Here is a 10,102-nt window from a genome sequence, read left to right as displayed (position 1 = left end):
CAAGAGCTCCTCTGTTTGTCATGTGCTGTTTTAAAATAGCCCCCACATTTTTGCCTTGTTGCCTTCACAAAATAAGACTGAAGCCTGGTAGCCCAATTGCAGGAGCAGCACAAGTGCAGCAAAGGCAAAGAAAGCCTTTCAATTGCAGGTGGAGGACAGAGAAACTTCCTTTGCGTCTAGGATTGCCAGTTCCTGGGATGGGAAATTCCTGGAGATTTGGGAGTGGGAGCCTGAGGAAGGCAGGGTTTGGGGAAGGGATGGCCCTCAACTAGGTATAAAGTCATGCAGTCCACCCTCCAAAGCAAACATTTTCTCCAACTTGGAGATCAGTAGTAATCAAGGCTTTGCCTGGAGGTTGGCAATCCTATTTTGGCCCTCTTTGTCATCCCTAAGGAGTTGAATCTCTCTGTTTTCCAGATCAGGAGGCTCTTAGCTGGTTTGTAGTTAAAAATATTAAAAGGGAGAGGAAAACTAAGCAATGGGATAGGGTTGCCAATCCCCAGTTGGGATCAGTGAATCTCCTAGGTTGGAGGCCCTCTTTCCAGGGTTATCAGAAAGGGGGGTGGGGAGAGGGAAATGTCTGCAGGGTACTCCATTATTCCCTATGGAGATTGATCTGGTGCCTATCCTCAAAACACCCCCCCCCCAAATTTCAAAAAGATTGGATCCAATCCTATGAGCCCCAAAAGAAGGTGCCCCTATCCTTCATTATTTCCAATGGAAGGAAGGCATTTAAAAAGAACATGGTCCCTCTAAATGTGATGACCAGAACTCCCTTCACAGTTCAATCATGCTTGTCACAACCTAGCTCTTGGATCCACCCGCAAAGTCTCCTGGATCCACCCCAAAGTCCCCAGCTATTTCCTGAGTTGAACCTGGCAATCCTAGGAATGGGGGTGTGAGGCTACTTGCATTCAAATTACACCTGCTAGTTTTGAAAGGAGACGAAAATGAAATCTTGCACAAATGTGGCTGTATTTTCAGTTGTTTCAGATGGGTAGCTGTATTGGTCTGCAGTAATAGAGTAAGACTGTATCTGAAGAAGGGAGCTGTCACTCTCCGAAGCCTCGATCCTGGAAATCTTTGTTGGTCTTTAATGAGCTGCTGTTCTCAAATCTGTTTCTCTCCACCCCCACCCCATTTATGGCTTGAGAAAGTCTGTTTCAATGTATCTAAAGAAGTGTGCATGCACATGAAAGCTTATACCCAGAATTAAACTTCATTGGTCTTAGATGTGCCACTGGACTCTAACTTTGTTCTATTGCTTCAAATCAACATGGCTACTCACCTGAATGACATTACTTAGACATTAAGACTGAAATACTTAGACATTAAGACTGCCATTTTACATGCTGAAATAGAGGAAGAATTATATATGAAATCAGGAAATATATATAAGAATTATATATGAAATCAGGGGTCGTTTTGTAGAAAAATAGGTGATGGAGCTCATCCAGGGATTGTTATGCAGCTGCACCTACTATTCAATGGACAAGGTAGGTAGGTGGGGAGGAGGGGGACATCAGAAAGGTTCAGGAGCTGTGTTCCTGTGAGCTCCTGCTGAATTCAAGGCCTGTATAAAATAATTACCAATGTTTAAAAATCTAGTCTGTAAACTTCAAAAAGGGCTTTGTGAGTTTAAACAAGCTGCAAAAAGATGCTACTCAAACCGGGTTTTAGATAAGGGAAAGCTGACCTGTCTTTACAGCAGACAGAGATGGAAGATGGACATTATATCTGGCATATCCCTGTAGGCAGCCGTGTTGGTCTGAAGCAATAGAACAAAGCAGTAGAGAAGTGTACCTTTAAAACCAACTAAGTTTTATTCAGAATGTAAGCTTTCATAAGAGCATATGAAAGCTTAGATTCTGAATAAAACTTAGTTGGTCCTAAAGGTGCATTTCTCTACTGCTTTGTTTTATATCTGACATATGTTGATGATCTGATTATTAGCCATAAAAATAAAATGACTCTGGTGAGATTATACCCCAAAAAACAAGGAAGCAGGAAAAAAAAAGTAGGCAATGCTAACTTTTACTTGTCAGAACTTGTAACTACTGCTGAGGCTTAACTGTAATGTAACCAGTACCTGCTTTGTACTTTCAGTATTGCTCATGCTCAGATTGTAACTGAACCAAACTGACTCCATGTTGTAACCCCTTAACAACCCCGAGTGCCTATGTAGCAATTAACCTTGCCCTACTGGTATCCAAAATATTTAGGGCTGTAGATTGAATTATGGTGTGTCTCTGCACATTCTCACACTAGTGCCCTTTGAAGCCAAGCAGCGTGGCCTTCAGAATGAGGAGGCAACCTCCTTACTGATAGTGGATGGTGGGAAGACAGATGTGCTTGCAATGGGGTGAATTGTGGCTTTGTGATGTGTTTGCTTTAGTGTATAAAACTGTGCTAGTGGTGGCCCTTGCCATCACTGTTATCTCGTCTCTTCCAGTACTTAGTTCTCTCTAATAAAATCCTAGCTTTGAAACCAAGTATGGGATCCGTTTGAAGTTCTTAAGTTCTGACATTACTTGGGAATTCAAATTGAATGGGAATGAGATGAATTTTATCTTCTTAGTCAAAAGCAGAAGATACTGGAGCTAGGGTTGCCAGGTACAATTCAAGAAATATCTGAGGACTCTGGGGGTGGAGCCAGGAGACATTGGGGTGGAGCCGGAAGCAAGGGTGTGACAAACATAACTGAACTCCAAAGGGAGTTCTGGCTCACCACATTTAAAGGGACTGCACACCTTTTAAATGCCTTCCCTCCATTGGAAATAATGAAGGATAGGAGCACCTTCTTTTGGGGCTCATGAAATTGGACCACCTGGTCCACTCTTATTGAAACTTGGAAGGTGTTTTGAGGAGAGGCACTGAATGCTATTATGGAAATTTGGTGCCTCTACCAAATCCTCTGCTCCCAACTGGTAATTGGCAACACTAAAATGCTTTTGCAAAGCTTGGGCCTGGAAGGTGCTAATCCAGTGCCCACACCAATGGAAGCAGGCTTCTACACAAAAAAGGTACCCAATGAACCACAGCTGGATGATGATAATTACAAAACTGCCATAGGCAAGCTTCTATACTGAAACAACAAGACCAGACATTGCAACAGCAGTAAATATATTATCCAGAAGGGTTAGCACATCCACCACAAAGGACTGGACTGCATTTAAAAGAGTGATGAAGTACTTAAAGGATACTGCACACTTTAAACTGAGACTGCCAGTCACTAATAATCCCACACTGTTGGAATATGCTAATGCAGAATGGGCTGGAGAGAGATCAGACCTAGTGGTTATGTATTTTTCTGTGGGGGTGATGCTATAAATTGGGCAAGTAATAAACAAGAAATTGTCGCCCACTCATCTACTGAAGCAGAATTTGTTATCCACTTCCGAATTGTACAGAGTTGAGAGGGAGCATTGGAATGAGTGCCTGTACACTGAGGGGGGTGGGGAGTTACATCACTCTAGGTGTGTATAGGTGTTATCTCCTTGAATGGGAGGGACGGTGGCTCAGTGGTAGAGCATCTGCTTGGAAAGCAGAAGGTCCCAGGTTCAATCCCTGGCATCTCCAAAAAAGGGTCCAGGCAAATAGGTGTGAAAAACCTCAGCTTGAGACCCTGGTGAGCTGCTGCCAGTCTGAGAAGACAATACTGACTTTGATGGACCAAGGGTCTGATTCAGTATAAGGCAGCTTCATATGTTCATATGTAATGGGATGCCTCTGTTTGTCTTAACCTGGGAGCTGCCCTTAAACCCCTCATCTCTCTTTCTCTCCTTCTTTGTTCTCTCATCTTTCCACACATGGCCTTCCATGGAGAGACACGTTTCTTCAGGTCTCTTCTGTAGATACAATGGCCTCATACTCCCACACACATGCTGATGGACAAGCTGGCTATTTGTAATACAGAAAGTATGCTTTAGATCAGGCTTCTTTTGCTTCTTTTTGACTGCAGCATGAATGTGAACTGGATCTACTTGAATAAATGTAAGTTTACCTTTTTTGCAATATACTTTTTTGGAGATTTATTTACTGCACTCAGTATCATGCTTGTATGACTGGGGAAAACTCTGGTATATTAACCAAATATCCCAATACAAAGAAGCATGAGTGTTCTGTTTCTTCTAGCTTAAATGTAATAGGAAAAACTCAGTGGACCAGGTGTTTTGAGGAGAGTCAAGAAACTGGGGCTCATAGAACTGGACCCTCTGGTCCAATCTTTCTGAAACGTGGTTATTTTGAGGAGAAGCATTGGATGCTATGTTGAAATTTGGTGCCTCTGCTTCAAAAAACAGCTCCTCCCAGAGCCCCAGATACTCACAGATCAATTCTCCATTATACCTTATGGGAACTGGTCTTCACAGGGTATAATGGAGTGCCCCACAGACATTCCCCCCCACCGCTTTCTGATGACCCTGAAGTGGAGGGAAGGCCTCCAACCTAGGGGATCCCCTCTCCCCGAGAATTGGCAACCCTAGACTCAATAAACCCTTTGAATACTGGAAAGGAACAATCAGAAGCATTCAGTCATGTTAAATTTGTATTTCCACAGATGTCACCTTTGTTAACTGACCCAACAAAGAAATGGAGCATCAAGGAGATGAGTAGGATGCTTTCAAAATGCACTTAAATTATTGAGGTAATTTTCCTTCATTTTTTTTTTTTTGGAGACAAATATTTTCATGTATTGTGGGGGATAGGCTGAAGAGTAAAATGCAATGCTGTGGTAATTTGCTGCCAGAGGCTTCTATCAGCTAACTAATATTGTGGTAAAGGCATGAAAATAACTGATAAAATATACTTTCTGCAGGGCCAAATACAGCAGAAAAAATTCCATAAAAGGTAGCATGTTTCTACCAGTGATTCATATTAATCATGTTGATGGAGTGTGTTGGAACTTGTAAACTTCTTGCATCCTTTCATATTTGCTTTCTCTTTTAATTTTTGAATTTTAAAGTATGGTGGACACAACCACTGGTAGATGTAGTCAGATCTCGCCTTCCCACTAATATTTTATTTATTCCTATAAATGTTCCGTTTTGGAACATATTTAACACAGAAAGATTGGGCCCTGCTCCTGACAGTTTCATTTCCCTCTTCAGTCTGAATACATTCCTGAATCTGACAGCACAAATGCTCACATAAATATTTGGGAGAAAGTAGTGGAGTTATGTTGAGATACACAAAATAAGTTTTCTTATTAAATGGAGTGAAAGGGCTGAAGGCACATCCATACAAAAATAACTTTCCAAATATCTAAAGCTAGCACATCAGACAGCAGGCTAGATTAAAACACATCTCCCTGAAAACTAAGTTTCTATGTACTTGGAAAGTTTATTTTTATATGGGAACATTCAATCATGTGGGCCCCTGTTAGTGTTGCCAGCCTCCAAGTGGGGCCTGGAGATTTCCTGCTTTTACAACTGATCTCCAGCTGGCAGAGATCAGCTTCCCTGGAGAAACTGGCTACTTTGAAGGGTGGGTTCTATGGCATTGTACCATGTTGAGGTTCCTCCCCTCCCCAAACCCCACCTTCTCCTAGCTCCACCCCCAAAGTCTCTAGGTATTTTCCAACCCAGACCTGGCAACCCTAGCTCTTGTTTGCATTCTAAGGGAGTATATGCCAGAAATATATTTGTTCCCTCCTGATGATATGAAAATTAGGCCACAATTCTACAGCAGGTCATTGTGGCGGTAGGGTTGCCAAGGTCAACCCCAGAAATATCTGGGGACTTTGGGGGTGGAGCCAGGAGACACTGAGGTGGAGCTAGGGGGAGGGGGAAACGGCGCCAGGGAGCGTGGCGAGCCGCCCCGCAGCTGCCGCCTCTTCTCCGCTCGCCGTGGCTGCTCCTCCGAGATGGGCTCAGGCTCTGGGGTGGAAGTGGAGGGGGGTGGTGGAGGCAGGCCGGGGGCATGGCGAGCCACAAGTCCGGGTCCTAGAAGGGCCCGGATTCGCGGCTCGCCATGCTCCTGGCCTGCCTCGCCCTCCTCTTCTCTGGTTTTGCCTGCGTTGCTCTTGGCTGCTCCTCCAAGATGGGCTCAGCCTGGGCCCATCTCGGAGGAGCAGCTGCGGTGGGCAGGGAGGGGGGCAGCAGCGGCGCGGCGGCCTCGCCCGCTCCAGGATCGGGCGGCTCGCCATGCTCCCCGGCGCCGTTTCCACCCCCTCCCTTCGCTTCTGTTTTTGGGGGGAGCGGGGGAAGAGGGTGGAAATCCTGGGGTCCCCCGCCAGGACGGGAGGGTTGGGAAGCCTATGTGGCGGTCATCCACTACAAGTGGGGTTGCCAGCTTACAGGTGGAATAATCAGAGAGATCACGGGATGGGTAAATGAAAATTAAACAATAACAACTGTGATATTTTTACGAATAACAAATGCAAGTTTTTCAAAGTTTGAAAAATCTTTATACATAAGAACACAAGAGAAGCCATGTTGGATCAAGCCAATGGCCCATCCAGTCCAACACTCTGTGTCACACAGTGGCCAATATATGTGTTCGTGTGTATACACACACACACACATATATATATTCTATGAATACAATTCTGTGAATTCACATAAACATCAGTATCATTCAACAATAATCACAGTCAAGTAGCATGATTCTCCTTTCTATTGCTGGAGACTGCCTGGTCCTCTTCACTTCAAGTGTCATCCAAAGCAATCAGTGCAAAAGGCCAAGAAAATGTTCTTTATGTCTTTGTATCTTCCTTCATCTTATGTTCAAGAAGCATAAGGAGTCATGATTCTGCAGACAGGCTAGCTTAAACACCTTTTTCAGTGTGCTTCCTTAGAGCAGAATACATGTAGCTACAAACAATATTCAATTATTAATCATTAGATCAGCACAAAGAGTTATAAAATACCTCATCAGCATCCAATCTGACATAATACACTCCACAAAATCTAGTCCTGTTCAGTGTCTTGGCTACATTGACTCTCATAGACATGAATAGCTCTAAACCCTTAATTGTCACATAATTCTTATATTAAAAACCTACTCTTTCTATTCAGATTGGTTGCAGGTGATTTCAGAGTTTGCAAATTTAAAGTGACCAGTGCCATCAAATTTAATTTTTTTTCAATTAGCAGCTTGTGTTCACTTATACATCTCATTACCCATAGATATTGCCAGCACAGCAAAATACAGATATTGTCCATATTTGTAAAATAGTGAGTTCAGCCGTGCGTAAGATACAACTCAATTTTATTTTGAACCGGGACTGGGGAACACAGGCAATCATACAGGGAATATATACACAAAAACCCTACCCAAAGCACACCCATTTGGTCAGCAGGAAACCGCCCTATTGATCTCTCCAGGATCCTATATTTTGCATATTACAGTTACATGCCCAGAGCCCCAATTCGCCGGTTCACAGGGAATGGCCAATTGGAACGTAGGCATTAGGATCCTGGAGGGTAGAAGCATGCTTATTTCAAGAACTATGTACATTACATAACAATATTCATATAGAAAGTGCTTATAGGTAACAACTCAGATCCAAGTTGGCATTCAAGCCCTGAGGTTCCATGGTATTCAGCTTGAAAATCCATCTAGCTTCTTGACGTAATAATTCCTATTGTAGATCTCTATCTCTTCTTTCCCTGGCTATGTACAATATGTCATGGGGAAGAGGATTTTAGATATTGTCTTGTATGTAGCCAGGGAAAGAAGAGATAAGAATATACAACAGGAATTATTACATTAAGAAGCTAGATGGATTTTCAAGCTGAATACCATGGCACCCCAAGGCTTGAATGCCAACTTGGATCCATTTCAGTCCAGCTTTTGCCCTGGCTCCACACTGTAATTTGCTCTACACAGAGTTGCCCTTGAACTTGTCCTGGAAACTGGAGCTGGTGCAGAATGTGGTGACGTGTGCTGATGGTGACACCTGTGTGAGCTAGGCTTGCCAATCCCCAGGTCCCAGTGGGGGTTTTCCTGCTTTCCCAGGCTCCTTCCCATCCCCAGTCAGCTGGCTGGTGGCGGAAGCCCCACCCCCACAGCCATCACGTGCCTTTCCCCTCCGAAGGCTTCAGTCTCTACTTGAGAAAACCTTCCCCTTTGGATGGTGTGTCTGCGTCTTTAAGGCTGAAGGGGAGAGGGAGGGGGGAGGAGGCAAAGCAACATGGCTGTGAAAGGAGCCCAGACCCTCCGTTTGTTGCACAATCCTTGCAGGGGTCGTTTGCATAGTGTGAAGGTAAACTTGAACCTTTGGTTGCCCTGTGTTACTGTGAAAAACTTGAAAGTTCAGCAACTCATGAGTAGAGGTGCCAATCCCCAGGTGGGAGCAGGGGATCCCTGGTTTGGAGGCCCTCCGGAGCTTTAGGGTCATCAGAAACAGGGGTGGGGAGGGAGGGAAATATCTGCTGGACCATAGGGTATAATAGAGAATTAATCCCGGGGTATCTGGGGCTCTGGAGGGGCAGTTTTTTGAGGTAGAGGTACCAAATTTTCAGTGTAGCATCTGATGAGTCTCCTCAAAATGCTCTCCAAGTTTCCAAAAGGTTGGACCAGGGGGTCCAATTCTATGAGCCCCCCAAAAAGGTGCCCCTATCCTTCATTATTTCTAATGTAGGGAAGGCATTAAAAAGGTATGCGGTCCACTTAAATGTGATGGCCAGAACTTCCTTTGGAGTTCAGTTGTGCTTGTCACAACTTTGCTTATGGCTCCACCCCAAAGTCTCCTGGCTCCACCCTCAAAGTCCCCAGATATTTCTTGAATTGGACTTGGCAACCCTAGTGTGGGCTCATATTCAGCTGTGCACTGCTAACTGCACTGGCTGCCTACAGAGCACTGGATCCAGTTCAAGGTTCTAGTGCTGACTTTTGAAGCCCTATGTGGCCAAGGAGCATATCTCAGGACTATTTCTCCTCATATGTGCCCTACCAAGCTTTGGACTCAATTGGCCAACATCTTCTGGTTGTCCCTGGCCCAAAGTGTTAGGGAATTCTGTTTGAAATTCTTTTTCTTTATCTCAAACAGTGCGATGGATCACTGGATCAAATAATCATTGAGAGGCATTTAACATGAAAATAAAAACACATTTATTACTACAGGGAAAGGGTACTGGGAGATGAAAACAACAAACTCTAAAGAACTACATCCTCACACTAGAAGACCACATGCTTAATGGAAGACCACTTCCTCCTTCTTCTTGAACAAAGGAAGTCACCTGACTAACTGATCAAACAAACAAAACAGGTTTTCCCGCTTCTAGACCTTGATTGACAGCAGTCAGTATCTTCTTCCTAGGTCATGCAGACAATAGGGAATCAGGCACAGCGTTAACCCTATAATGACTGGAACTTTAGAACATTGCAAAGATATATATTTCCAAACAAATGATGTCTGACTAGCCTCAACTAGGGCCATGGCCTTTTCAGCCCTGGCCCCAGCCTGGTGGAATGAGCTCCCAATCAAGATCAGGGCCCTGTGGGATCTATTACAATTCCTCAGGGCCTGCAAGATGAAGCTGTTCTGCCAGGCGTTTAGTTGAGGCAGTGGGCATCCAAATTCTTCTAGATTCTTCCATTCTTGGCCTCCCCTAGCCCTGGCCTCATGGTCAGCGGCCCCTCCCTACCAGCTCAACTTGGAAGGTTCCATCAGAGTGTCACTACCAAGGCAATGCCTTATGTTGGTTTTCCTTTGCTATTCCAATTTTAATTTTCTGATTAAATGCGATATTGCTTTATTGTCACAATTTATGTGACCTTGCAGCCCACCCTGAACCCACTTGTGGGGAGGGTGGGATATAAATGAATAAATCAATACATAACCAAGAGAACAGTTCTGGATCCTTTTAATGGAAAACCATTGGCTACTGACAGCCACTGTTCAGCTACCTGCATACTTCCTCTGTATACCTATTATAAACATGTGTTTGCTCCCATCCACTCTCACACGTGCATTCTTAATTTCTCAATGTCTTGTATAAAATTCTCTTTATATAATTTCTGGTTGTGTTGGTGCTTGAAATTTGTCCTTGAGCACTTAATCACTCCAACACCTGAATTTTTCCCACAGTGGGGCTTCAACACACCTGGCACTGTTCTCTATGTATTGTCAATATCTGAATTTTTGCTAGCTTTTAGG

The 10,102-nt window shown here is 44.1% G+C and overlaps 1 non-coding gene across 1 annotated transcript; it reads left to right on the top strand.

Moving 5' to 3' along the window:
• Positions 1-3,512: 3,512 nt before the first annotated feature.
• TRNAS-GGA (transfer RNA serine (anticodon GGA)) lies at positions 3,513-3,579 on the top strand. The gene has a single exon. It is a non-coding gene; the product is annotated as a tRNA-Ser (tRNA).
• The last annotated feature ends 6,523 nt before the right edge of the window (positions 3,580-10,102 follow it).

This window comes from Heteronotia binoei, chromosome 21, assembly GCF_032191835.1.
Source record: "Heteronotia binoei isolate CCM8104 ecotype False Entrance Well chromosome 21, APGP_CSIRO_Hbin_v1, whole genome shotgun sequence".
Lineage (NCBI taxonomy): Eukaryota > Metazoa > Chordata > Lepidosauria > Squamata > Gekkonidae > Heteronotia > Heteronotia binoei.
The sequence above is the reverse complement of the archived record's forward strand: the minus strand, read 5'-3'. Positions and strand labels throughout refer to the sequence as shown.